The sequence below is a fragment of the Solanum pennellii genome, chromosome 9 (genome assembly GCF_001406875.1).
Source record: "Solanum pennellii chromosome 9, SPENNV200".
NCBI classification, from domain to species: Eukaryota; Viridiplantae; Streptophyta; class Magnoliopsida; order Solanales; family Solanaceae; genus Solanum; species Solanum pennellii.
Window position 1 is genome coordinate 48,955,392 of NC_028645.1, and position 5,917 is coordinate 48,961,308.

The 5,917-nt window shown below is 31.1% G+C and overlaps 1 long non-coding RNA gene across 4 annotated transcripts in view; it reads right to left on the reverse strand.

The window, feature by feature from the left end:
• Window positions 1-950, reverse strand: part of LOC114078630 — a 9,194-nt gene extending 8,244 nt beyond the window's left edge. For 2 of the 4 annotated variants that reach the window (XR_003580301.1, XR_003580300.1), the window contains exon 1: window positions 621-947. This is a non-coding gene — a long non-coding RNA (uncharacterized LOC114078630). Of the gene's footprint in view, window positions 1-620 lie in introns of all 4 variants that reach the window. The other 2 variants (XR_003580302.1, XR_003580299.1) reach the window with 2 other exon arrangements.
• Window positions 951-5,917: the final 4,967 nt, after the last annotated feature.

Genomic DNA, 5,917 nt, shown 5'->3' on the forward strand with positions numbered 1-5,917 from the left:
AATTCTTGTCTATTCTCGTGACTGCAGAAGGGAATCTCACAACTTTCACCTCAAATTGTGACATTATTTCACATGTTTAGAGTTCCTACACACAAGAATTGTAGGAGTGGTAAATAAAAGTTTTTCTTGAAAAAGTTAAATTTATAGAACAAAATTTTGGAAACATGAAAAGTCACATGAATTATTGTTAAAATAAATATAAAAAAGATAGAGATGAAATTTTATTTTAAAGATACATGAATCTACTTTGTTAAAATAAATATAAAAAAAATAGAGATGAAATTTAATTTTAAAGATACATGAATCTACTTTAATTTCTTGTCTATAAGGAATAATTACTCATTTTTATTTTATTTACATTTGTGTTAGAAATTTGAAAGGTCAAGATTAGGAAATGAGAATAAGAAGATTATAAAAGTTTTAATTTATTAGAGGGGCAAAATAGTAATTCAACTTTTAAGTTTTGAGCTTCATGCTTATAATAATATATGATATGATTAATGCTCAGGGTAATACAACTATGAGACAGACGCCCAAAAATCAATAAAAATCTATCAACAACACAAGAATATCGAAACCCTACACCTAAAATTTAGACTTATAAAGATAGAATTTCTTACCTAATAAACCCTATGTAAACAAAATCATTTCAATGTGATGAAGATTTTGTGAGAATATGAAGGAACAACTTAATCTGGGAATGATTTAACGAGAATGTGACGGAATAACCTCTTAAGCGAGAACAACTCTTCAGCGCGGCGTAACTTAAGCGAGAACAACTTTTTAGCGAGAATATGAACGAACAACCTCTTCAGCTCTTCAACAAGAAATCAGATTTGGAACTATTGTTCGTCACATGGAAATGGTGTTTCATAGTTGGAGAGAAAAGCTGGAGAGTGTATTATTGAATTTGGGGAAAAAAGTTGCAATGTTTTATTAATAATTTTTCTTTTCCAATAAAACTTTGAGGGAGAGTTAACAATGTTTAAGGGAATATTGTTACGAAACGATATGAAATTAGATGAAGAAGAAAGTAGGGAGAAGAGAAAGGACTTCTTATTTCTCTTGAAGTATATTCAGGATTCATAGATCTTCACAAATCTTATTTACAATGAAGGAAAACCCTTTATTTATAGAGAAAACTCTTTATTTATAGAGAAAACCTTACTTGGTCCCCAAGTAGGATTCCTAACCATATCCTACAAGGACACCACATAATTAGACATTCACTATAATACAAATTGTTTATAACACTCCCCCTTGAATGTCGGTAGATTATGTGCCTCGTTAAAACCTTACTAGATAAAACCCAGTGGGAAAAAAATCTAGTAAAGGAAAAAGAGTGCACATATCTAACAATACGCATTATGGATGCCTCATTAAAAACCTTACAAGGAAAACCCAGTGGGACAAAACCTTCTGAGGAAAAAAGAGTACATCGCGTATTAACTCCCCCTAATGACAACATCAATCCAGAGACTAGAATCTTCGTTTTTCAAGTTTGTGCACCATCTTTTTGAAAGTTGTAGTTGGTAGAGACTTGGTGAATAAATCAACAATAATATTACTCGAACAAACCTCTTGCATGTTGATATCACAATTCTTGGGAGCTTATGAGTGTAGAAAAATCTTGACGAAGAATGCTTTCTTCTATCTGCTTTTTTAAATCTTCCCTTCAGGGTCAAAGATTTCTGCGAGTTCCTTACTTAAACTTCTTTAAGCAAATAATCTATTGCCTTTTGAAAACTCTTCAACAGTTTCAATTCTAGTCGTCAACTTGCATAATAATATTTGTATATGCTCTATGCATTTTGAATCAATTTAATCCTTATGAGGACTATAAATAAGTTTTCCAAAAACTTGTATATGCTTTAGTTTTTGAACTCATCAGATATTTTCATCTCAATTTTGTTAAGTGACAACATTCAATGTTAGATGTATGACATCTTCTAGTGCTTAGATTGCAAGTCAAATAAGCTTTACGCTTACCAAGGTGCATCATTCCACTTTTCACTTGATAATTATTTCTACATAAGCATGCTTTAATAGATGTAGAATTCATATCCTCATAATCTTTTACAATATTGCGCGCTATTGTATCAAAAATATCGTCAACGATATATCATTTTGTATCGATTCACAATACGACAAAACTTATTGAGATCTCATTACTTCAATATTTTTAGGTAGCTACCCCTCTCATGAGGTTTCATAAAGTGTTATGTCGTAGGCTCTCCAAGAGCACATTGTCTCCTTATTATGATCATTTTGATTCTTTGATCCTCCCCCTTTTTTCAAGGATTATTTTATTTAGAATTGATTAGTCTATCATGCTTCATGTATGTCATAGACTTTATCCTTAAGGGACATTCAATAGGAGTATTTACAACTTTTGTGTTGCTTCTAATCTCCCCCTTATGTTAGACAAAATAACATATATCTCAATCTTTTGGAGAATCTATCTTTGTGCATCATAGTATATTCATTAATCATATATTGCACATCAAAATTATCAAATGAAAACTATTTGGTCCCTGACCATAAACCAATTAACAGAAAAATTGATCATAACTTATTGGTTTGATTCATACAATTATGTTTGTATGTAATATCATATTTCAGATCAACATATGAAACTTTATTTTCATAAGCAATGATTCACTATATGAGACATTTAATGTCACATCATCTTATGTATTTATCAACATTATCAAGATGAATTATCTTGATTTTATATTCTGAAAATTGTGCTTTTAGCTTAATTATCTTGCACAAACAAATTTGCGAATGTCAAAGTGCAAGTTGACAACAAACGCACATGTGATTATCTTATTGATGCATCTTTTTATCATATCACATGATAGGTGAATGAGCCCATATTCACCTTTTATACTTTTCAGAATTTAGGGATTTAGTCCCAACTTTAGTTGATCCAATCAACTTTATCACGAGAACAAACAACGTAAGGAATTCTTGAAGAATCTTCTAGTTTTTCAATGTATGTCCATTACTCAGTATGCACATCTTTGGGAAGACCAAATTATTCATGCCAACTAATAAAATTATTAGTACTCGTAAACTCCAAGTTTACAACGTCATGTGCCTTTTGCTTTAGTAAATTTCTGATTTACTATTATATGAGTGAATTTCAATTTTATTAATCCAAGAGTAATTTTCAGATTTATTTCTTCTCAATTACTTCACCCTTTAGGTGAGTCATGATCCCATCATTGAATGAACTAATCTGAAAAAAATTGTGCATGTAACATATTATTTGTGCCAACATTTTTGCAAACATCAAATTGCGAGATAATAATAGGCACACATGAGACCATATAGAAGAAACATTTATTAGGACTATTAAATGTCTAAACAATCGACTAGGTGGATGACTAGGCCCACAAATATTTGTATACGTTCCTAGAACGCAAAGCATTCAATCTCAACTTTCGTTTATGATGGTCTCACAATTAGCTTGCCTTGGTAACAATCATTACAAGAAAATTCACGTCTAGCATGGTGGCTTATCACCTCATTCACTCTAAAGAATGGATCTGTATTTTTACCATTTATCAAAGGTTCTCATTCTTCATGAATGGAACACAATCATCTAAGTACATCAAATTTTGATAACTTAGTACCTCATTCCATATTCATGTGCATTATTTAATCAATTGTCTTCTTTTAGACATTTATGCACTGCTACATTCACTTTGGGGAATGGATCTGCTTTACGAGATATATTTCATGACTAATTTTTATCAAAAACTCATTATTTCCCTTAGTCATCATAATATCATCAATATGGTGCATTGAGACTCAAACTCAACGTCTTATGCCATAAATCAATGAGGGACTTGAATTCAACATCTTTCATCACAAAGCATCAATACTTTTGATGTCTTACCCTCTTGTGCGATTGGACGTAAATCCATCGTCTTATTCTTTTTGTGCGATATAACTTAAATTCATTGTCTTATCCACAATGAGGCTCAACCTCAAGCCTTTCAAAATAATTGCAATTTTATTGCTTTTGATGATCATTAATATGATTATATATTATAATTACACACAAAACTGAGACTAATGATTTCTTATAATTAATACTAGCAGTTAATAGATATAGTTTAATAGATCACGTATCTCATGTAGAGATTGGAAACATATCTTTCACTAAATTGTGCTTATTTAATTATTAAAATAAATTAAGGAATTCTCTTCCAGTCGATTAAAATTAAACATAGAAAGTTGACAGGTCTCTTTAAATACTTACTTTAGATGGTACCTCCAGATCTGTTACATAAATAATTATAACATAAAGATAAATCATACCTTGAAGATATAAGAACCTTATTGCATAACTTATGCAAGATTTCTTTTGCATTTTTCCCATCTTCTTCATAATTCTTTAAGAATAGAAAAATCGTGCTGATAACGTGTTATGAAACGATATGAAATTAGATGAAGAAGAAAGTAGGGAGAAGAGAAAAGACTTCTTATTTCTCTTGAAGTATATTCAGGATTCATAGATCTTCACAAATCTTATTTACAATGAAGGAAAACCCTTTATTTGTAGAGAGAACCTTACTTGGTCCCCAAGTAGGATTCCTAACATATCCTACAAGGACTCCACATAATTAGACATTCACTATAATACAAATTTTTTATAACAAATATAATATTTTAGTGAAAATTTTAAGGCCACATTTTATAATGTGTCATTTTTTCAATTATAAAAATAAAATACTTTAAAAGTGTGGCCATATATGTAAATAGGTATTGTCAATTATATTATATTTTAACAACATTTATAAAGTGTATCTTATACCATTAAAGAGTATACTTTTGAAGTGTTGTCAATATTATCATAGCTAAAAGTTATTAACTTTGGCTACTCTTTAAAAGCGTTGTCAAAACTACTTTAGGCAACACTTTACAAATGTAGTCCAGAATTAGTGTGGTTGTAGACCTAAAATGGTGTAGTGATATTTGTATAAAACATGCACTTTTTGAGTAAAACTTCATAAAGCAAGTATAATATGTCACATTAAGTCAACATAAGCACATGTAGTCACATAAACAATATAGCATCAATATCACTTCACACACGCATGAGACCCTCGTACCGAAGGTGGATTCTAAGGCTCACTTGAGTGAGTTTTAAAGCGACCGCCCATACAACCCCTTCACACACCAAAGAGATCCTTCAGACTATCTAAGATTAAATTATTCCCATTTCTTACATTTAACTCCCTACCTAGAATTACTCTAAGACTCACCTAAGTAAGATATGAGGAACACCCATACACCCTCTCAAAGACTACGTAAGCAATCCTTAAAGGTACTCTAGATAAGAAAGTTTTCATCAACATGCATTTAACTTAAGTCACTATGTTCATTAAGTCATTTAAGAGACATTCAACAATAAGGACTTTAACGTAATTGTCTTGGAGAAGACCTAGGGAACCTACATACCAACATCTTCAAAGACTACTCGTGCAATGTTTAGATAGCATCACATTCCGTTACCTAAACTTCATAGAAATTATCCAACACTAGCATGTATCTCATATGTTGAGAATAGGAAATAACCACATAGACAATACTAGCTAGGCATGGAATCCGTAGTCAACCCTACTCTTATAAAGGATGTTTTACTTTCCAATGGAAGAACTAGGACACAACCCATGTAGGCATATGGTTAAGGAATATCAAGGTTTATTTGTACTCTAGTCTCTGTCTTAACTAGAGTTGCTACCTTAGCGTACTCACTGGGTACTAACCTTTGTTCTCATAGAATAATTCAATAGAGGAGCATATTAAAAGGTACCATCTCTTGTTCATAACCAAATCATAATACACCTTACAAAAGAGGGTCCACTAGGGCTGCCTACAATAGTTATTAAGATATTTCAAT